The sequence below is a fragment of the Panthera onca genome, chromosome A1 (genome assembly GCF_046562875.1).
Source record: "Panthera onca isolate mPanOnc1 chromosome A1, mPanOnc1 haplotype 2, whole genome shotgun sequence".
Taxonomy (NCBI): domain Eukaryota; kingdom Metazoa; phylum Chordata; class Mammalia; order Carnivora; family Felidae; genus Panthera; species Panthera onca.
Window position 1 is genome coordinate 133,156,789 of NC_138339.1, and position 24,761 is coordinate 133,181,549.

General features: G+C 40.0%; 1 pseudogene; it reads right to left on the minus strand.

The window, feature by feature from the left end:
• Nucleotides 1-551: 551 nt before the first annotated feature.
• LOC132680445 (5'-nucleotidase domain-containing protein 2 pseudogene) overlaps nucleotides 552-24,761 on the minus strand; it is a 39,261-nt pseudogene continuing 15,051 nt past the window's right edge.

Genomic DNA, 24,761 nt, shown 5'->3' on the forward strand with positions numbered 1-24,761 from the left:
TAAATACCAAAGAGCATGATTACAGGATCCTACGGTAAAAGTATATTCACTTTTGTAAGAAACTGCCAAACTGTCCTCCAAAGTGCTTGAACCATTTTGCATTCCCACCAGCAATGAATGAGATTTTCTGTGGCTTCACATTCTTGCCAGCATTTGGTGTTGTCAGTGTTTTTTTTAATTTTAATCATTCTAATAGCTGTATAATAGAAATTACATTTTTATCTTCTGTAAACACAGACACACACAAAGAAGATTAAAAGTCAAGAATGAATAATCAAGTCATCAACTTTGGACTCAATGTGAAACTTCTCCATAGAGGAATTTGTGCTAAACATGAATCCCATCACATTTCATAAGATGGGAGCACTGTAAGATAGTCCCTGTTCATGACTACAAAGGATAGATACTGCCAGAGTTTCAGGTTTGACCAAAAGTACGATCTTTCTTTTTTATTTTTTCCAGGAGAGAGACCACATTTACTGCCTGCCCTGGACTGATGCCCAGAGTGGGCGGGGCATGAGGGGTTAAGGCCCTGTTCTGGAGAGTAAAGGTGCACTCAGTGGATGTGGGTCATGTCGCCAAGGAAGGGTGTCTTCCTGCTGCCAGTGCAGAGCTGGTCCATCCAGAGTGGTACCTCTGGCTGCAAGGGCTTGCAGTGTGGGCAGAAGGTGAGGTGCACATGGTAGTTGAGCAGACAGTTGGGGAGGCCGTGTAGAGGTCAGAAAAGGGCATGTGGCACCATGAGATGTAGGTGGGGTTGTGGAGGGTGTGAACATGCTCCCAAACTGAGCATCGAACGGGGCCTTGGTGATACACCTTGGCTCCTGCAGCTCCTTCATCCAGGCAGCCAGAACCTACAGCGATTTGGCATACTGGTAGGTTAGCATGCTCTCCAGCAGCCCCGTGAGCGCTTGCTGCCATGTCAGTGAGTCCATGTATTGTACTGCTCCATGCTGATGACGTGAATCTCACGCTCTAACTTAGGAATGATGGCACCCACAGCATGAGGTCCACCAGGTCACTGTACACGTGGTCTCTGAAGTAGAGCACGCAGAGACCACCCTATTCTGTCAGGTGCAAGAAGTCATACATATGATGTGGTCCCAGTGCAGGGAACCCTTCTCATCAAGTTTTCTGAAAGGTTTGCACTAGTCAGTGAAGAAGCTGGGCTTGTCCACCTGGACGATGACCATACTGAAGAGTTGGCGCCAGTCAGGACCCACCCTGTGCCACATCCCCTTGTTCATGAAGCTGAAAGGACTGTTAGTGGTGAGGAACAGCTGCTTCCTATGGGCCACCGGGCAGCTCAGGATAGCAAATGTCTCATCCCCTCTCAGGATGTCCTTGTCCATATCCCGCCCAATCCACTGGTACACGAGGCCCTTCACATCCATGGCTCGAATGGCACCCGTCACATCCTTGCAGAGGTGAGCTTGGTCAGTGACCTAGGAAGTGGTCCACCTTGCAGGACAGAGTGCCATCTGTGGCAGGGAGATGTCCATGAACTTCTGGATGGAAAGACCCTTTCCACAGAAGCCACTCATCTGGTACAGTGGGATGTACTGGGTGTCCCCATCTAGGTGGATCACCTCCTCCTCAGGCACAGGCTGGAGGCCCTTGGAGGCCATCCCCAGCATCATGTACTGGAAGGCATCAATCTTCACCGGAAGGCTCTTCTGAATGTAGTGGAGGCCTTCGATAGCAAAGCTGGGGTCATAGTCATATTTCCAGATCCTCTCTGGGTACTTATAGTGTTAATCAGGACGTCACAGGTGGCACTGAAGATCTTAGAGTGCAACACATCTGTGTATTGGGCCAGCATATAGTGGTATTCCAAGCCATGGTCTTCAACATCAGGCAGGATGATCTCGTTGTTGGCATAGATAGCTGCTGGGTTCAGGAGACAGCAGATCTCAGAGGGGGCAGTCATGCACCAGTCTCCACATGTCCTGGTAATGAGCCAGGTAGAGCTCAGGGCCCTCGGGCTATGGATGCTGGGACCCAGGGGCCACGGCCAAGGCAGGAGGATGAGGTGAAGGTGGCTCATGGCCTATCCCCAGCAACCCCTGCTCAGCAGCCAGCACTAAGTGGCCTCCCACAGCCCTATAGCCCCATGCCTGTCACACACCACGCTGTTGCCCACGCAGTCCTCCCAACAGTACTGTTTTCTATAAGCACTAAGGCACAAATGATTTACATGGTCTGAGTAAATTTACATTGGAGTGCCACTGTGCATATGTTCTTCATTTTATTTTTTTAAGTTTATTTATATATTTTGAGAGAGCACAAGCAGAGAGGGGAAGAGACAGAGGGAGAGAGAAAGAATTCCAAGCAGGCTCTGCACTGTCAGCACAGAACCTGATGTGGGGCTCAAACTCATAAACCACAAGATCATGACCCCAGCCCAAGCTGGACACTTAAGGGACTGACTCATCCAGGTGCCCCAGGGCATATGTTCTTTAAATGAGCTCCTTATAATTTTAGGGTTCTAACAGAACATCTTGTAAATGCATGACATCATCTTGATAGAGATCTGCAACCTTTTCTTATAAGACTTTGAAAAGCATTTTTCTTGAATTGTAAACTCAAAAAAGAACTTTAAAGTTTTCTTAGAACAAATCTATCATCTTCCACCACAGGCAGCTGAGGCCCAGAAAATTTAACTTGCCCAACCGTGTTTGGGATCATTTGCAGTGGGGCAGCTCAAGAACCACTTCACACCCTTTCCATTCTACCATTGTGCCCCTTGATATTAACCATCAATAGTATCCTTACTAATTCTACTTGCCTTTCTTTCCTGAGCAATTACAACTTACCTACAGTTTTTTTTATCCTGTTGCATAAAAGCCCTATTTCTGTTTGAAATGGTCAATCTACTTGCAATGAAAACTGATGACAGTGAAGATAATTCTAAAATCATGGCTCTTCAAGGAATATTTTCACAAATTTTAGATTAGTTTTCCTTAAATAAATTTCAAAACCTGTAATGTGGATATCTGAATGGTTTGAGATTTGCCCATCCCTCTTTTTCTGACATCCCCTTTTCTGTGTGTGTGTGTGTGTGTGTGTGTGTGTGTGTGTGTGTGTGTTTTAATGTTTAGTTATTTTTGAGAGAGAGAGAGAGAGAGAGAGAGAGAGGCAGAATCCAAAGCAGGCTCCAGACTCTGAGCTCTCAGCAGAGTCTGATGCAGGGCTCGAACCCATGAATGACCTGAGCCAAGTTGGACGCCCCATCCCCTTTTCTTAAATTCTGTAAACCTTCCCTCCCCTCCCCTCCCCTCCATTCCCCTCCCCTCCCTTCTCCTCCCCTCCCTTCCCTTCTCCTCCCCTCCCTTCCCTTCTCCTCCCCTTCCTTCCCTTCCCTCCCCTCCCTTTGTTTCCCTCCCCTCCCTTCCCTTCTCTTCCCTCCCCTCCATTCCCTTCCTTTCCTTTCCCTCCCCTCCCCGCCCCTTCCCTCTCTTCCCTTCCTTTCCCTTTCCTTCCCTTCCTCTCCCTTCCCTTCCCTTCCCTTCCCTTCCCTTCCCTTCCCTTCCCTTCCCTTCCCTTGAGTGACCCTGGTTGCCTTTCTTTGCTTTTCTTGTGCTTTTGGGTCCTTTCCTCCCTAGCAGACTCTCCTTTAAGTTAATGAAGACTAATAGTCTGATGGTCACTTCGACATTCATCTTTTACGTTACCATTCCTATGTAGACTTATATACTTCATTTTGTGCAAATTCTGAGATTCTAATTTATATAGAGATAACAGTGCACATTATGTTCTTCCCTAGCAATTAAAAAGAAAAGGTTACTTTCAAGCCTGTTATAAAATAATAACATACTGTATCAGCAAAAAGAGCAAGAACAGTTTTTTTCCTCATTTCCTGAATTAAGGAAAATAGCATATGAACAGACAGCAGAAACATACGGTGATATGAAATCTATTTGAGCAACTAATGTGCTAAAATATAAGGTTGATGAAGTATTGGGATTTATCACTAGGAAAATATAGAAGCAACTGCCACAGTTATCCACTGGGAAATTAAAAAATAATAAATAAATAAGGAGCCAGTAAGTAACTGTGAATGAGAAGATACAGATGTTTCATGAAAATAAAACACTGTCTTAATGTTGCTTTGACGGTACTTAAATATAATAAGTCTACACAATGACAGATTATCCCATGACACTGCTGGAAAAGAGGTTATCACTATGAGATATTTATAACAGCTAGGTTCTGCTTCAACGTCTAATTGAAATATCAGACATGATATATGCTTAGCAGATATATTCATACTACAATCATACTAAAAATGAAACTCAAACATAAGAAAAAGTATGATGCTACTAGAAGTGAGGAAGGACAGTTTTATGAAGATATGAAAGAAACTTGGATTAGAAATGGAAAATAAACCAGTTACCTTAGATATTAGTGGTTGATGTATTTAGTTTTATTCGTTTAGTTTATTTCAACTACCTATTTAGACTATCCTTCTTTATATAACATTTAAGAAGTTCAATATTTGAACTCTGGAGAAAGTAACATGACAATTAAATTTTGAAAATGGGGGGCACCTGGGTGGCTCAGTCTAACTCTTGATTTCAGCTCAGATCACGATCCAAGGTCAAGGGATAGAGCCCAGTGTTGGGCTCCATGCTGAGCATGGAGCCTGCTTAGGATTCTCTCTCTCTCTCTCTCTCTCTCTCTCTCTCTCTCTCTCTCTCTCTCTCCCCCCCCCCCGCCTCTCACTCCTGCTCATGTGCTCTCTCTCTCTCTCTGTAAAATGAAAAAAATATTTTTTGAACATGCAGACACTATAAATTTGTTCCTGTGATAGACTTAAAAGTATTTATAACTCTTCTAAACAGTTTAATGTATTTGATCATTGAAAACCATCATTTAATGTTGCATTATACAGAGTTGTATTGGACAAACACAACTCCTTCTTCTTTTTAAATTTTTTTAAATGTTTATTTATTTTTGAGAGAGAGAGGGGGAGACAGAGCGGAATTAGAGGAGGGCAGAGATAGAAGGAGACACAGAATCTGAAGCCGGCTCCGGGCTCTGAGCTGTCAGCACAGAGCCCGATGCGGGGCTCGAACTCAGGAACTGTGAGATCATGACCTAAGCCAAAGTCGTACGCTTAAGTGACTGAGCCACCCAGGCACCTCAAACACAACTCATTCTTGAAATGTAATAATAAAACATTATTTTGTCTTCCAATGTCTTTTATTTTTATTTGATGGGACAATATTTTTCCTGTTCTTGGAAGTAACAATTTTGATACTGACATTAAAATGTCCAGAACCATGTAACAGGTAAAACTTTGAATTTATTTTAAAATTAAGCCATCTCCTACCCCTCCTGTTACCCTTCCTGAGCTCACAGCAATATGACATTATCTTCAACTCCTCTATGTAAAGATCTGCTTATCCCTTAGTGTTGGCAGCCCTCATCCCAGACTTTCCTTGTGTTGACTTTCATCATCACACCTGTAACATGTATACATTCCCTAACCCCAATAAAAATCTGAATGTGCAGACTTCAAGTGAGGCCACTCTTTTCTTGCTAATTGCCAGCATGTTGCCTGGCCTCCCTCATCCTAGAGATTTTAAGATGAGACTAAGACCTCACTCTTAGACTGGTCTTATGAAAACCTCCTGTCTACATGTAAGACTCAAGGGTAATGCAATTATTGGTACTTACCAGGGTTTCAAGCCCATTATATCTATGGTGCAAGCCATCATCACATCCAGGTTAGTTCATGTGTCTGGTCCAGCCAGTGTAAATGACTTGGACAGTGTGCCAAAAGTAGTTCGTATGTTCAGACCATCAGTCTCTCTGGAATGGTCACTGTCGAAGAGTTGGTTCAGATAATAGCCATATATTTATCTTTCCTCTATCTTTTTATAGAGCTGAAAAAAGTTCTATCTTCTAGCTGTGAATGCCTAAAGATGGCTATGACTGAGGAGGAGGGGTAAGTGGGGCTTTCACTGGCTCTTACCAAGATTTCGGTCTCTGCTGCGTCCTGACCTAGCCCCTAGGTCCCTTAATGGGGTTGACTCCAGTCCCACTGGAGAGAGACTCCATTACCCATGAGACTCAATCCCTACTTCATTCACTCTAGGCTCTACCATGCACCCTCCCCAAGCAAGATACTCCAGAGATGGGGCACAGGACTAACCATAGGCAGTACTTGCTACCACACTCTGTGTCACCTTGGGAAGTTCACTTTAGCCTTTAAACTTCAGTTTCTTCATCTCTAAAGTTACAACAATAATAATACTTACCCTAATAGGGTTCTTCTGAGGATTAAGTGAGCCTCATTCATGTAGGAGCACTAAATCAACAATCAATATATTCAGTTGACAGTAGAGATTTTATTGACTAGAGGGATCACATGAATATGGCTTGTAACCAAACACCCATACCTAATACATCTATCATCTAAGCGCAAAATAATATATATATGTATACACATATGTGTGTGTGTAAATATACATATGAATATACATCTTATACACCGACAAGTATTTAATTTACGTCACTATGTCCTTGGAAATATTTTGCTGCGAAGTCCAGCTACATCCTGCAGAGAACAAATAGGTCCTGAGACTACATGGAGATGAATAGGAGAACAGGGGAGAGTAGTTTTCCAGATATCCTTCCTAAGGTCCCAGGCACGAGTGAAGGCAATTTGGCTCCCCTAGTCCAACCTGGTCATCAGCTGAATATCACTGAGCGAACCCAGTCAACATCATGTGGAGACACAGAAGAGCCCAGCTGAGCCCTGTCTGAATTTCTGACACACAAAATCATAATACAGTTAAAAGGTTGTTGTTTTAAGCTGCTAAATTTTGGAATAGTTCTTTACACAGGTAACTGAAAACTATCTTTATTTAGGCTAGGCTTTATTCAGGAGATAGCCATGTTATAATTAAGCTTATATTTAGGTTATCAAGTGTCATCATGAGCTTAAGATGTATTTCTCTCTGGGAACAGGAAAGCCTAGGCACATTAGCTTGAAAAAATGAGAAGAATCCTGGAAAATATATAATCCTAAAGAGAAACTAGAGTCTTGCAGATGATCATAACCCACATTAGTGACTAGACCGCATAGACTTCTGTAAAAATTGCTTGGCATCTGTATTTTTACCAGCCTCATCTGAATTACTGTCCTAATCCTTATGTATATATGTATACGGAGATGGGTTTGCCATGGGCTGGGTGCAAGTTGAGGAGTTAACTCCCGAAGGAGTTATTTCACTTATATTTCCGTAAGATATTGAATGCAAGCATTTCATGCAGACACTTTGCAAACAGCATAGCTATGATACCCTGAAAGCCTCAGCACACCAGAGGAACAGTGCCTAGCAGGGAATCACTGGGTTCAAGAGAAGCAGCGATACTGCCAGGCACAGCAGAACTTGACACAGCCGTGGTAGCACCCACTATCTGAATATGGTGTGTGGCTTGGAAGAGTCTGGCGGAAGTGGTCAGGAATCGAACAGGTGACCCATGTGGTCATCAGAGGAGACCAGGTGGAATAACGTCCCAGGCATACTCTGAGCAGTGGAGGAAAAAGCGTCAGGGAGCTCGGACCCTGTGGGTAGAGTGAGCATCATCAAAACATGAGTCTGCATTCTCTTAACCCAGCTCCTCCGAGCCAGCTCTCTGGATTCATTACCTTTCCACGTTCCCCCTGTAAAGCAATGTGCATAATGCCCATGGCATGCTGAACTCTCACTGCTACAAAGCCAATCTCTGCTGTTACCACATGGGTGGTTACCAAGAGTCAATCAGTCTACTATAAAATCTATCCTATCTATGGCTGCCAAACAAGTTTTTGATGAATATTATGTAAACCAATGAGAATTGAATGCAAAAATCATTGTTTTTCAGAAAACTAAATAGTTTTTTCAATAAAGACAGGTCACTATAAAAAGATACTGTCCATTTAGTTTTAAATAATAGAATTGTACAAGGCTGAAACAAAAACGCAGAAAGATTATGCACTCAGATTCCTTCACAATTCTCTTTAAGTTCTTGCCCCTCTTTCAAAAAACCAAACCTGGTTTTTAAATATTTAATATTTAATGTTCTTGGAGAGGTGGAAAATGTGCTGACACCTTTAAAGAAAACCCAAACAGGGGCACCTGAGTGGCTGAGTCGGGTGAGTGTCTGACTTGGGCTCAGGCCATGATCTCATGGCTTGTGAGTTCAAGCCCCACGTCAGACTCTGTGCTGACAGCTCAGAGCCTGGAGCCTGCTTCAGATTCTGTGTCTCCCTCTCTCTCTCTGTTCCTGCCCCGCTTGCACTCTGTCTCTATCTCTCTTAAAAATAAACAAACATTAAAAAAATTAAAAAAAAAAAACAAAAAACCTTCACCTTTCATACTCTGCTCTGGACGCCCCTGAAAACAAAACAGCATTTTATAGCCATTACATCTCCTTTTGTGAATCACAGGCAGAGGATGGATTTAGGCGAATATTCCTATGCACATAATTTACTATATAATATTTGTTACCACTATCAATTTAACTTCTTTTGCTGAGTTTCTCCTTTTCTTAAGCAATTCTTGATACTGATTTTGACCTAGTATATGTTTTCTATATTTTTAAATTTTCACTGGCTTTTAAGAGATAAGAATGTTTTTACTTGTCTTACGTTCACCAGCTTTCACAATCTTCTTTGGAAAAAGAAGACTTAACTGCCCATAGTTATATATAAACCTAATTTCTTTGATTTTGATATGAATTTACTAAGAAAATAAAATTCAAGGTCTCGAAAGTTCCTATCAGAGATTCTAACCTTTGTTCTAAGTTGTATTAGCTAGGGTAGTAAAGTAGCTTGTAGGAAATAAACCCTCGAATCTCAGTCTTGTGCACCATATAGTTTATCTCTTATGTACAGGGTCCAATTGTGAATTTCTGGTCAGCACCATTCAGGAATCAGGCTTTTCCCATTGTTCCTTAAGGCATGGAAATCTCCTCCTGGATTTTCTGCATGTACTCAGGAAAGCAGTGCAATGAATATGCATGGAAAGTGGTGGAAGAGTTTTAAATGGACCAGGCCTAAAAGTCATGCATGAACTCTACTCATGTTGTATTAGACAGAATTCAGTTGTCTAGTGACATCAAACTGCAAGGAATACTGACACATATCGTCTAGCTGTTTGTCTTGGACGAAGAAGCAAGGCTGAGCGAGCATATGGCAACCTCTACAGCAAAAGCCCTGCACTGCCTATGTTTCCAACACAGAACAACAAACTTATCCTGTCTCCTAAAATGGTACTGAGGAGGAAAGAGAAAGATGTTCTCCGTTCTAACTTTTATTGCCCTTCTTAATGTAAAGACTTAAGACAAATCTTACCTGTAATGTGTTATAATATATTCTGAATTATTGATATCAATAACCAAGTTATTTCATTGCTATAATGTCCACTGAAACTTGCCTTCCACAGTGTTACACATATAGTTATGGAACACAGATATTACTTCTATAGGAATTAAAAGAAACACTAACAATAGCTTTCAGAGAAATAATCCCTGAGCAAAGCTAATTTTTTTAATGTTTATTTATTTTTGAGAGAGAGAGAGAAAGAGAGAGAGAGAGAGAGAGAGAGAGTGGGGGAGGGGCAGAGAGAGAGGGAGACACAGAATCTGAAACAGGCTCCAGGCTCTGAACTGTCAGCACAGAGCCCGACTCAGGGCTCGAACTCATGAGGCATGAGATCATGACCTGAGCTGAAGTCAGATGCTTAACCAACTGAGCCACCCAGGCTCCCCTAAAGCTAATTTTAATACAAAGTTCATTGCCCTTACTGATTTTGATTGAATAAATGTAGTTGGTTGATTGACTTCTTTGATTTTTTTAAACTAATGAGAAATAAAAAAGGGTTTTTATTACACAAAGATAATTACAGATTACTGAAACACAATCTATATTCATTTTAGATTCTGAAAGACTGTATGAAAACCAAATGTGATATGAAAATAACAGAATAATAATTTAAAATCTGGAGAATATACTTCATAGAGGTTTATATCCCAAGGAAAACCAAGCTAGAATTACATAAGTTAGAGCTCTAAAAACATTCTTTTTTAATGTACAATTTAGAAATGAAATAATCAAATCCAATTTAGATGAAATATTCAGAATGATTAATTTAAGATGTTTCACCAAAAAAATTCTTTAAATGTCCCAAGGGAACACAATGTTTTAAACTACAATCCAGAAAAACTTTAAACTATGAAAGAAAATAACTCCACTGTATATTTCTAATATTTTAGTTAATATCCATGATAAGACATTCTAGATCAAATAGCTTTAATGGACTCTCTTTATGGAATGCTCCTGCTACAGATCCTTCAGGAGAAAGATAATCTGCTTGTCTGTCTTCTTTGAATGACCTCCTTGGCTGCCTTTAAAATACCATTTTCCAGTCAGCAGCACTTAATTCTCCTCATCCATTTATTCATCCTAGCCCAGGCCAAGAATATTCTGGCATACTTCAGAACTAGAGGGTTGGATGGGTGGTGCCTGATAGTTTGTTCTTTGGAACAGTTATGATCACTGATGGAATAATAATTCATCTGACCAGAAAGGCCAAAGAAAAAATTGGAGAGGCCTGGGAAGCAGAACTGAGTTCAAGCAAAACAGTGTAGTAGGTGAGATTTATTTTCAGCATTTTAGATCGCTTTCCTTTCACTAATTTCCCTTCTCTAAGTTCCTCACTGTGAGGCTCAGCTTGAATGTAACCTCAGACAGTGCATTACAATCTGAACTTTTTCTCTGTTCTTTTATCTTGGGCATCATTTCACCCAGGCCTCCTCAGTATCCTAGATGATGTTTACTGGCATAATTGATTAATCTTTGGTAATACCTGACTGCACATCAGTGCAGTGCGGTGTTACTCTATCCACAATCATTAGTATTTTAACACAGACCTACAGACATGAACATTTGAATTTCTCTTAGAGGCTGATACAGAATTCTGAAGATGTGTATACAAAGACCAGTCCCCAGCCTTCAAATCTTATCTGTATCTGTACTACAGTTACGGCCTTCTCCTTTGACAATGGGCCATTATTTTTCTTTCTTTCCTAATGTGCAATGGGATAATGGGTGTGTGTGAAGGGAGCAATCTCCTAGTAGATATTCATGTAATTCATGCTATAAGAAGGCTGATTATTTTGTTACTTTAGATTACAATTATCTTCTTTTTTTAATATTTTTTTTAAATGTTTATTCATTTTTCAGAGAGAGAAAGACAGAGTATGAGTGGGGGAGGGGTAGAGAGAGAGACAAAGACACAGAATCTGAAGCAGGCTCCAGGCTCTGAGCTGTCAGCACAGAGCCCAACGTGGGGCTTGACCCCACAAACCATGAAATCATGACAAGAGCTGAAGTCAGATGCCTAACTGACTGCGCCACCCAGGCGTCCCACAATTATCTTCTGAACATGATGGTCACAATTTCAAACGCCCACAGGAGCTCGGTGGGTAAAACAAAGGTGTGAATTTGGCAGTAGTACATACTTCTTCTTAGGAGTATTTAATCAATAAAAATATTTTAGACAGAGAGAGAACACATGAGTGGGGGAGATGTAAAGAGGGAGAGAGAGAGAATCTTAAGCAGGTTCCATGCTCTGCACAGAGCCAGATGTGAGATTTGATCCCATGATTCTGGGATCATGACCTGAGCCCAAATCAAGAGTCTGATGCTCAACCAACTGAGCCACCCAGGCACCCTCTACCTATGAGTATTTAAGTTAAACTGTCATAATTATCATGCTGGCTAAATTAAACATGCTTGCATCCTCTGCTTTAAGGTTCTTAACAACAAAACCACACCTCTGTGTTAAGGAACAGGAGGCTAGACATCACTAATAAGAATGAAAATCTCATCAGAGGCAGAAGGTACTCTATTACTCTATTACTCTGAGTCTTGATGATGGAAGAAAGGTCAAGCTATCTAATCTATAATTAAGAGCAGAAAGCTAATGTCTTAAGAGCAATATCCCATGTTTAAAAAAAATATGTCCATTTGTAAAGTAAATAGATGATAAGCTTCTGGGATTTAAAATTCTCTTCCTTATTATTTAATCTATTTTCAACCATTACACAATTAAAAAATGGTGCTCTTTTAATCAGAAAAGGAAACAATGAAATCTTTGTTCATTAAGATTAATTTGTTTAGAAGACAATGTTTATACTAACATGTTGATAGAACCATGCCCAAGTGGCAGGCATCAGGATAGCAGGCCATCACATGGACCTGGGCCTGGATATCCTAAAAACCATAGGTGCTCACAATAGTCTCCAGATAGGATGCAAAGTGGAGCACTCTAGTGAATAACTCACAGCTGTGGGCTTTGCATGACCGCATGGCTCTACTGCTTACACTTCTGTGTATTTTTATTTTTTCCCCTGGTCATTTTGGGAACCCAGCCTGTATAAACTATGTTAATGGAACCAAGGGAAAGAGACATGGTCCATATTTGAAAAGAAGGGTAGAACGAGACAAACTCCTGGAAATCCAGCTTGCTGGTGACAGCTACTGAAGGCCCCTGGGAAAGAGGCCCCTGACCCTGGTATTTGTCCCAAAGTCATGCTTTGATTTACATTTTTCTTGAAGGGGAAGACAGTATTCCCTAAACCTGGAATGAAATGAGTCAGGCAATGCCCTCTAAGCCCCCCCACCTTTTTATTTCACTGCTCTTAGACATTCTTTTAGGATAGAAATATGAAACTGAGGCATAAGCCTCACACACCTTCATAGATGACGTAACTTCACCTCAAAGAGGGGGGAAAAAAAAACTACATAATTACTTTATGGGAGAGCCAAAGAGATTTTCTTTGGTGCCTTGACTACTGTTTTTGTCCATGCTCACAACTAAGCAAACAAGAGGGGAGGGAGAAGTAACTTGGTTTTTTCAGATGGTTGATTGTACTTACTCTTATCTTAGCCAGAGTTGGAGACCTAGAGCGACAGGAGCCTGAGGTTTCCTAACTGCTCCCCAATCAATATATACACCTCTCAGTCTGGTATTTAAAGCCATCCACAGTTGCCCTTGTATTAATTTTCTATTAATGCATCACCACAAGTTACCACAAATTTAGCAGACTGAAACAACACCTATTATCTCACAACCCTGTAGGTCAGAAACCCCAGAATGCTCAGATAGGGATTGCTTGCCAGAGCAACCTCTGGGTCTCACAAGATCAAAGTGAAGGTGTCAGCCCACCCATCACTTATCTGGAGGCTTTTGGAGAAAATCCCCCTCCCAGGAGCCTTCAGACTGTTGGCAGAATTCAGTCTCATGCAGTTGTATAATTAAGGTCCTGTTTCCTTGAACCAGAGTTTCTAGAGGCTGCCCACATTCCTGGGCTGGTAGCCTCTCCTACTTCAAAGCCAGCAATGATGCACTGGATCCTTCTTGTGTTTTGAAGGTGACTTCTGCTTTCACCGACCTGGGAAGGAGCTCTGCTTTTAAGGGCTCATATGCTCACACTGGATCCACCAGGATAATCCAGGATAATCTTTTTAAGATTATCAACACTTTAAGATTATCACTTTAACAACATCAGAAAGACTCTTTTTTCCATGTAAAGTAATTTATTCATAATTGTTCTATCTCATCACATTCTTACGTTCCAAGAATTAGAAAATGGAATCTTGAGGTGGGAGTGGGGGGAAGGAAGAGGTTTTAAGAATTCTGCTTACCAAAGATCCTAAATAACAATATTCCAAGTCGAATCAAGACAATTCACTTCCTCAAACCACACCCATAGTGTCCTGTTTATCTTTTCTTACCTAGTTTCCTCTTTGTAGGATGTATCTCTCTGTTTACATTCCACTGCCTGACCCCACCTACCTAGGTCCTGCTGTAGCTTCAAGGTCAACTTCAAAGGGCTCTTCCAACAAAAATTCCCCCTAGCGTGATCAGGCCCGTTACCATCCACACAGTTTAATGTATACTTCTCTTTTGATCCTAATTACATTATGCATTTCATTTTGTTCATCTTTATACTTATTTAGTCCTTGATAATGTATTGATGCAAATGCCTGGAAAGCTTTGAAGGTGTCTTCCTCACCTTTGAGTACCTCTACCGTTCAGTTCCTTATTACAGTTGAATTGTCACATATTCAATATGGTATTTTCTCAAAAGAAAGATGTCATTCTTTTCCCAAAGGGACCAAAGGCTTGAACCTGTATGTAGGATACTCCTGACCTGCTCTGTGTGTGCTATCATGTGTATTCTCTGCCAGAACAGCACTCACCACACTATAGTGGTAGTATTTCCTCACATCAGTGCCTCTAACACAAAATATCTCAAGGACAGGGGGTCAGCTTCAGTCATTTATTTTCTCATTTGGCAAAGGTGGAGTTAGCTATTAGGCCTTGTGCCACGTACAGCGATACCACTGTGAACAAAAGAGACCTCATGGAACATACAGTCTAATGGGAAAGGCAGACATTAGGGAAACAATCAAAGAAATAAATACATACTTACAAGGTTCAGGAAGGAATCTGATGGAAGAATGAGAGAAGCTATTAGAAAGAATACCAAGGAACCTTACTGAAGGGGAAGGGCAAGTGGTACTTCCTTGAAAAGTGACATTTAACCTGAAACTTGAAAGAAAAACAGGAACTTTTCAGGAAAGAACATTGATAAGAATGGTCCAGGCAATGGTAGTGTAAGTAGGGGAGATGATGTGAAACGAAGCTAGAGAAGTAAAAAGTCAGGTCATTCAGAGCTTCATATGAGTTGAGGATTTAGATTCTCATTTAAATGCTATTACAGTTACTGAAATTAAAGTTTTAAGTAAAGAAGTGAGATGGCTAGACTGAGTGTTTCAAAAGAACATGAGCAGTAGTGTGGTGATGAGTTGGAAGAACCACCCAGCAAAGAAGAGAGAGCAACGGAGGGGCCACAACAACCACCCACGGACTGGCCCTCTTCAAGTATCCATGACATATGGATCTTTTGATCAAATACTTTTGATCAAATACTAGTAGACTCCTGGGCTTCCATGGGTAGAGAGACTCCTACCTCAAATACTCTATGTTGGTTGTAAAGACATTAAAAATGCTATGCAATAACATTTTTATGGAAGCTTAAAATATGTGTCAGTCAGTACAAATCATTGGACTTGTAATGTTTATGTGGCTCAATTAAATTCCATGTGCAAAATACTTAACACATCAACTGGTCTATGGTAAGTAATCAAAAAATATTAAGTCCCTTGTGCCTCTTCTTTATGTGGTCCTCACCACAACATGACATATTGGTGCCACTTGATTTAAACTACTATTTCCTCATCAGATACCAACGTAGTCTATATTCAAATGGTCTAAGTTTTAAGAATCCCATTACCAAATAAAATTTACAAAGTCCATCAAAGTTATATTATTCATCTATACACCTGAGTGAATTATTTACATTAATAAAGGAGACCATACAATCATTACCAATATGATTCTTAAAAAGGGCAAAAGCCCTATCGAGCATTCCTCTGAGCTGGCTACAAACTCCACCGCACTGAATTCAGAGTAAGACAGAAGTGATAAATGAGTTAGCATGACCCAATATCAATAAATACTCCGTCCACATGGGTTTTATCCAAGGCAGTTCAAAAATTTTGAGGAAGAAAAAATAGGCCAGTGGCAGAGATCCTGGAAAACTAGAATATTTTGGAAAAGTTTTGAAAGACCTATAATCAGAATAACATCCAAAGAGAATAAAGTAGGTGAAATTAGAAAGAATGAACTACAAATTGTGAAGAAAATCAGTGTAATTGGCACGCTAAGTAAATTCTTGTTGAAAGAAGAGTGTAGCAATTTTCCTCATGATTACACATGTGAAGTATTAGAGATTTCAGTTGGTTTACAAATTGATGCAGTTATTGACTAAGCATGGACTATGGATCAGTTCTTCTGCTATTCCAGAAATCTTTCACTTAATTCCTCCTCCAAATTGATTCTCTTTCCTCCTCCACCTTGCTCACTACCTAGCATGGATTACGTCAATAGGCTCCCGTCCTCTGGCTTCCAGTTTGGTTTGGCCGGCAGGAAGCTGAGAGTGAGAGGGAATTCAGGGCAGAGTATCTGTTTTCCTGATTCCCAGCCTGTTAATTTGCCCTGGCAGCCTGTGTCACTTGACAGAAGGTCACTTTGCCACTGCAGGTGACTGCTATATGCGACATTCTCTTTTTTAGAGTTTTAGTAATATCTTCTCCCCATTGTCCATTCAGCTCTATGGGTGATGAAACCTTGCTTCCACTAACTCCAGGTTTCTGTGCTGTGTCTTGTGTCTCCCTCCACCCCACCACCACACACACGCCTTTGTAATTAGTCCCTTGTATAAATAAACTCTCCTCAAGTTAGGCTAATTTGAATGTGATATCTTTTCCATTTGAGATCTTTCCTGATATCCATAATTCCTGACAAACTCTATTTGCACTAGACCTGTGTTTCCAAACTTCAGTTATTCACGTAAGGACTCTGGGGCCAGAGAACTCTGAGCAACTGATCTTTGTTTTCATGCCATAGTACTGAGTTCAGAAACATCTTTGAACCAGATTTGGCCAGCCTGGGGTGGGGAGAAGGTGATAAATGGGGGCTGTGTTCCTGGACTGAGTGTTCTGTGCTAACATGTGTTCTGTAGTCATACTGTATATTCTACAGCACTGACAGTGATGAGGTGCACCTGGCATCTCAGGATGAGGGAGAATCCAGCCCAGACCCACACTAGCCTACCTATAAGTGGCTCGAGTCATCCATATTTAAGGCAGACCTGGAAGGCTGCTGAGCTTCTAGGCGCTCTGGTGTCACCTTCAATGACACATGTTATCACCCAAAACTGTATGACCCCTGGATGAAGATTGTGAGGTCTAGAAAGAAGCTTGTATAATTATGAGACCTAAGAAATGTGGCTTATCTTTCTGTTCCTACTTGTGACTGTTCTGGCTTCATTCTCTATATCCTTTGACTTTGTAAACTTTGTCTGGCATACCTCAGTGGTCTCTGAGTCTTCTCTCACCTTCACTGCAACACTACTCTTGAGATGTGTCGATACAGAAGTCATGTGATAACTGTATTCATGATTTATGCCTGATCTACCTACCACTTCTCAATCGATTTTAAATCCACTCCTTATTTTAAAAAATATTACAATATTTTATCAGGTAAAATATAGTAAAATCACAAACGTGATATGCTAGTTGTGTGATTTCTTATACACATTAAGATAAATACCCAACACTGTTCGGATTCTGCTGACATAGGTTGCTTAAGTACTGGGATCACCCCTTCACTGAAATCAACTTAAAGTCTTAGCTTAAAAAAAAAAAGATTTTAAAATCTTCATAAAAGCACAGATGAGCTGGCAGAAGAGTGAACGATTCCCAGATGCTGCCCAAACCTGGGTTTTTGTGGCCTTATGATAGGCAGAAATAAGAGATAAGCTTCAAAGCCTAGGCAAAAAGGGGAATCTAAGAGGAGAGTTCCACTGCTTATAATACTTGCTCTCTCAAGTTGTAAACCACTCAGAAGTGAATAGAAACAAACTCTCCTCTACTTAGACCTGAGAAATGGGGGTGGGGAGTTATCGTTGAAAATACGGGACTAGAAGGTAGCCTTCTTCCATTTGCACCCATTTTACCAAGGCAGACCAAAATTACCCAATTCATAAATATGACTCAGAGTGATCCAGGAAGTGTCGTGTTCCTACTTGCTTAGCCGAAGCAAACACAGCCCTATCTGGAGGAGTCACTCAGATCAAGCCCTCAAAATACACTGACAATAAAAATGAGCAAATCATAGGAAAAATAACTAATTACACAAAGAAACAAAGTTCCCCGAGCAAGAAGAATAAGCAAAAACAACCAACAGAAGGGTCAGAAATACAGGAATTTCAGAAACTAAAAATATCAGGACACAGATTCTGAAAACATTACATACATCATGCTTGAAGCAATAAAAGACATTAATGAAAATGCAGGTATCAAGAAACTATAAAAAATGACCAAGCAGATTTTTAAGAATTAAATAAGACTTCTAGAAATGAAAATTGTAATGATTAAACTTATAAATGTAAGTGTTTAATATCAGTTTACACCTATGTCAAAAGATAATTCGTTAAATGGAAGATAGATCTGGCTAACCAGAATGTATCATAAAGGGGCCAAAGAGAAAATACAAAAGAGAAAATAAGAGACAATGAAGATACAGTAAGAAGTCTGACATATGTTAAGACACAGTTTCATATGGAAAAAAAAGACAATTGGCCAGTAAAAGTTGAAGATAATAATATTTGAGATGTATCAGAACTGATGAAAGACATCAACGCTCTCATTCAAAATACCTAGGTGGCACCTCAGTAGTTTAGTCAGTTAAGCGTCCGACTTCAGCTCAGGTCATGATCTTGCAGTTTTTGAGTTTGAGCCCCACAATGGCTCTGTGCTGAGAACTGTGAGCCTCTTTGGATTCTCTCTCAAAAGTAAATAAATAAACTTTTTTTTAAAACACTTAACAAATGCCAACCAGGATAAATTAAATCAACATCCAGACTTACCATAATGAAACTTCAAACACCAAAGAAAAAGAGAAACTCTTAAGAACCACCAGAAAGAAAAACAAAAGACAAAACCATAAACCATATTACTTCTAAATGAACAAATGGTGAATGAACAGCTGAAACATAGAACATAGGTGTCAACCCAGAATTATAAAAGTAGCCAATATTTCTTACGAAGGAAATTAAAGAGGGGCGCCTGGGTGGCTCAGTCAGTTAAGCATCCAACTTTGGCTCAGGTCATGACCTCACGGTCCATGAGAAGGGCGCCTGGGTGGCTCAGTCGGTTAAGCATCCGACTTTGGCTCAGGTCATGATCTCACGGTCCGTGAGTTCGAGCCCCGCGTCGGGCTCTGGGCTGAGAGCTCAGAGCCTGGAACCTGCTTCAGATTCTGTGTCTCCCTCTCTCTCTGCCCCTCCCCTGCTCATACTCTGTCTCTCTCTGTCTCAAAAATAAAATAAAAACATTAAAAAAAGAGAATGAAATTAAAGATGTTTTCAGGAGAATCAATACTGAGAAACTTTGGTAGCTATTACCCTCACCAAAAGAAAATTCTAAAGTATGTTCAGTAGCTGTAAGAAAATTAATGAGTTTTTAAAAAATGAATAGTAGAAAACAACAAATCAAAAGCAATCCTTCTGTAATAATTCATAAAATAAATAAACCACTCACAAGACTGATCAAGAGAAATAGGGTGAGAGCTCTAAAACATCGCATAGAGAAAGTTAAATGCAAAGAAAAGAGACATTAATAAAATAAACCATAAGAGAACACCATGAACCACTCCAAAGCAAAAGATTTTAAAACTTGAATGAAAATGATCAGTTCTCCCCAAAAATCCTAACATAGGAAATTAACTAAAAATATTTTAAAAACTAGAATTGGCCTTTAACCATTAAAGAAATGGTATCGGGCTAAAAATGTTTCAGTAATAACAAAAGGAAGTCCTACTAGGACCAGACAGAGAGGTATATTCTAATTTATATTCAAGAAAAAGGTAATCTTTCTCTCACAGTTATACTGCAGAGAACTAAAATACTAGAAAGATCCCAGAATCATTGCATGAGATTACTAGAACCTCAAATACCAGATCTCACAAGGACAGCCTAAGACCAGAAAATTATAGGCCAATCGTAGGAAATTCTAAAAAAATACCACCCGATTGATTCCAACAATGTACACCATGTGAGAGACCATGACCAAGTAAGTTGCATCACTGTAATGCAAGCTGGATTTAATATTATAAAATATTATTGCTATAGTTCACCACTATCATAAAGAAGAAAAAAAATCATATGTTTATCCCAGCAAATACAGGAATAGCATTTGATAAAATACAATACCATTCAAAACCAAAACTCTTAACAAAGTAGAAATAAAAGTAAAATTCCTGAACTTGTTAATGCTGATATACCAAACTCTACAATGAACAACAAACATAGCTGAGAGTGAATCAGCAGAAGGAATTCCTCTATCAGTCACTGTCCCTTGGGCCAGAAACCACCCTTGCTACTACAGCTCAGCCAAATGTCCAAGGTGAATTTCCAATGGCTGTGTGTGGTGCGTTGGGGTGGTACAATGGTACTTCTTTAGAAACCACTCTCAGTTTTCTACAATTTATCATCGCCTTCACACGCAGAACAGTCTCCTTCATTTCCCGGCCCTGTATGTTAGCCCAAGCCCCTCACATGTGAGATGTGACTTGACCTCCGGGACTCAGAGAAATGGCGGTCACTGGGTCCCCCTCTCTCTGCAACAAGAGTTGTTTTGTGGGGATTCTAAGCGCAGATGGAGATCTTGGAGTTCACCTTCTACAAGTCCTCTCTAATATAAGAATCCCAGAGAAAGCCACCTCGTAAGTGACTACTGAAAAGGCTGCCTGTGCTTTCCCTTCTTTCTGCTCCCTCTGCTGACCACCCTGTAGCCCCTGAGGAGGTTCTAAACATTTCATGAGATCCTCTGTAATTCACTTGCATCACTCTACTAAGGAACCTAGAAGCCACAATGCCTTCTGAGAGTCAGCTTCATCTCAGCCCAACAGTTCTCAAACAAGGACAAAAATAGCAATTCAGATAAACCTCCTTTGTATGGGGGGGGGTGGGGAGGAGGTGATAACAAGTCTTTGCAGCAGACGTGGGCTGCAGAATATGCCCAGCAATCCTAAATGTGCACTCACAAGTCCAGGCAACCACTAATGTTAACACGAACTGCTAATGTTTACTGAGCACTTACCATGTGCCCAACGTTGCCCTGACTCTTCTAACCCATTTATTCCTCATGTCAAGCCTATGGCATGGGTCCTAGTAATGATCTCATCTTATAGATAAAGCAACCCAGGAACTTGGTGATAAAGCCAACCTAAGTCATCTGGCTAAGGTTACACTGCTGGTAACTGGCAGAGAGAGGACTTAAAGCTTTGCAACAACTTAGACTTTACACTGTGAACCACTGTGCTAGGTTTCAAGAAAGAGCACAGTTTCTTTATTTTCTTTAAGTAAACTTAAATGACTCCCTGAGTCCCCAGATGGAAGGAAACTTCATCTCAGTCACTGTTGGGGCACCCCATTAAATGTCTGCAGTTGCATAGGCTGCAAATCACCATGGGTGCTATCTAGGTGGACTCTTCCCTGCGGTGGCTCAGAATTTCCTCTAACATGTCACGTTACTATGCATCTCGAAAACAGCATTTCCCCCCAAATTCCCACCGACTGGAATAGTGTAAAGTTTTATTACAGTCAAGTTGGCAGGGCCCTCCTCCTCTGTACAGGCTTATGCAAGAATCCCAGAGGTACAGGTAGTCTGGGACATTTGGGAAAGCCCCACTGTTCTCAGTTTCTCTTGCTCTCTGTTCCAAACTGGTCACTGAGCGTGTGTTCGTGATCTTGAAGTTGGAGGCTTTGCTGGTTAGATGCCAACCTTGAGCCCAGGAATCAGTACCAGGATGAAGCATCGCACTTGGGAACGAGGCTCACAGGGACACTACCCATCTGGCCTCCCAGAAGCCCTGACAGCCCTGGGGTCCAGGGAAACAGCAGGATACAGAAGGTCTCATATGCCTTTCCCCATACTGGGTCCCAGGAACAGTTCTCCAAATGTTTTCTCCTCCCCAGCTTTGACCAGTTCCTGAAGGTCCTCCTCCCCTTAGACAATTCAATCCCATGGCTCCCTTTAATCTACCTTTAACAAAAGCTCTCAGTGGGTACTGATTTTGCTTTGTCTGGCAACTCTTACTTCTGGCCCTACCACACAAAAGCCATTATTAACTTCCTGTGGTAAGAAAAAAGACTTGGCCACTATCTTGGAATATGGAAAGGAAAATTACCTACAGCCAAAGAACAAAAGACAAATTATTATTTCAGTAAACTATCCTACTCCCTACACATATTTACTTAAAAACAGTCCTAACAGATATATCCCAAAATATTAATAGAGTGTGCCATGGTCTCAGGAAATTTAAATTACTTTTTCTTTCTTTTAATCATATTTTTCAAGTTTTCTACAATGAATGTATATTTATGAATTGTTTCAAATATTGATTTATCATTTAAAAGTGCTCATACGGGTTTTTCTGTTAACTAATTCAAAAGTTAACTTTTTCCCCTGATTTAAGAATGCCAAGAAGACTACAGTTCAAAAATTAGACAAATACATGTCTGTGGTGTATATGCTAAATGATTTCAGTGAATAGAGTGACTGCATACACTGGGTTTTGTTTTAACATTAAAACCATCTTTAGGGAGGAACAAAAAGCTAAAAATACTGTTCACTTCATGGGGGGAAAAAGGAGCAACTGACCACCCACTTACTGAGAAGTAGTAAAACTGGGTCCCCAATCACACAGAAAAATGGATTCAAAATCACTTCACTTTGTCCTGCCTCACCTCAATCAGTGTTTTAGAGGAAAGATTTTTTTCATAATTCAAAAAATTACTGGAATTCAGAAACAATGAACATGTTATTGTGGTGGACATAGTACACGCTATATCACTTCCAATGACATCAATGACAAGCCACGGTTTGACTAGTGAGATTAAAATTTATCTCACAGCTATTCAACTCCAGCGCTTTTTGGATTTTATAACCAATTTTCCAAAGTAGATTATCCCTCCTGACGCTAAAGGTTAGACAGTTTTGAGTGTGTGTGTATGTGTGTGTATTTTTACAGAAAAAGAAAACAGACCACACCAGAAGTTAGGATATTTCTAATATATTTTTTGAGCACAAATAGTTTTTCCAGAAGTTGAGGAGTAAAAAATCATAATGGTAAGTGCTGGAATTTTCCATATTCTAATGGTTTTCCTGGGAAAATAGAAAAATAAGCTTCCTAAGAATTATGTTGCTTTCCTAAGAAAAGTGTTGAATCAGCTGACTTCCAGATACAGCTTAGTAGTGAAACACTAATTAGACTTCTCACATTTTTAAGTTTACTTATCTTGAAAGAGAGAGAGAGAGAAAGAGAGAGAATGTGGGGGAGGGGCCGAGAGAGAGAATCCCAAGCAGGCTCTGCACTAACAGTGCAAGGCTCAAACTCATGAACCTGTGAGATCGTGAAGTGAGCCCCAATCAAGAGTTAGTCATTAACCCACGAAGCCACCCAAGTGCCCCAGAATTCTCACATAGTCTTAAGAACGACTTATTATCAGCATACCACTGATACTGACTTGACTCGGGCAGCGTAATCAATTGCATCTACCCCTGGTTTTTATTTATTTTTAATTAAATTTTTACATTTTATTTTAGAGAGAGAAAGAGAGAACATGAGCAGGGGAGAAGGGGAGAAGGGAAGAGGGAGAGAGAAAGAAAGAAAGAGAGAAAGAGAGAGAGAGAGAATCCCAAGCAGGCTCCATGCTAATCCCAACCATGGGATCATAACCTGAGCTGAAATCAAGAGTTGGACACTCAACCAAATGAACCATCCAGACGCCCCTTCCTTCAGTTTTTAATGATAATCTACTGTTTAGTTCATTTACTGTAAATTTTAGTTAAATTTTACCTAAATTAACAGGAAGGGAGGAGAATAAATTATCTAAATATACCTAAATATAACTTAGTTATGTAATTAAGTTATATCTTAAAAATATATGCTATACATTTCAAATCTGAATCATTCAAACTCTATTGCTGAAGTATGTGTACTGAGTATCCACTATCTCCATTGATTCTCACCACTACCTCAAAATAGAATGTGCTTAAGCAGTGATACTCATTATTATTAAAGTTGCTTATTTTGTATAGTGTAAATGAGTATGTCTTTTTATTAGTATAAAAAGCTTTCAGGAAAAAACTTTGGTTGCCCCTACTCTATAATTTCAAACTTGGGAAAATTAATTTAAATATATAGAAGAGTAAATTATCAGCACTCGGCAATAAAAACTTTTCCCAAGAATCTTGAATCAAAAAATAAAGATGTTGGGTTTTGTCAAAGACATATATAATTTTAATATTGAAATAATTTAATATGTTAATATAAGCAAGAAGGAAAAAAATAAGACCTCCTTATCTCATATTCACATACTTCTTTTGCTTTTAATTTTTTTTTAATGTATTTGAATTTCTTCTTTGGAAATGTTTCTATTCATGTCTTCTGCCCATTTCTTCACTGGATTATTTGGTTTTTGGGTATTGATTTTGGTAAGTTCTTAACATATTTTGGATACTAACCTTTTATCCGATATGTCATTTGCAAATATATTCTCCCATTCTGTTGGTTGGATTTCATTTTGTTGATTGTTTCCTTTGCAGTGCAGGCTAAAATTAACAACTCAGGAAACAACAGATGCTGGTGAGGATGTGGAGAAACAGGAACCCTCCTGCACTGTTGGTGGGAATGCAAACTGGTGCAGCCACCCTGAAAACAGTGTGGAGGTTTATCAAAAAATTAAAAATAGAACTACCCTATGACCCAGCAATAGCACTACTAAGAATTTATCCAAAGGATACAGGAGTGCTGATTCAGTGGGGCACATGTACCCCAATGTTTATAGTAGTGTTTTCAACAATAGCCAAATTATGGAAAGAGCCTAAGTGTCCATCAAGTGATGAATGGATAAAGAAGATGTGGTTTATATATACATTGGAATACTACTTGGCAATGAGAAAGAATGAAATCTTACCATTTGCAATAATGAGGATGGAAATGGAGGGTAGTATTCTAAGTGAAATAAGTCAGTCAGAGAAAGACTGATATCCTATGTTTTCACTC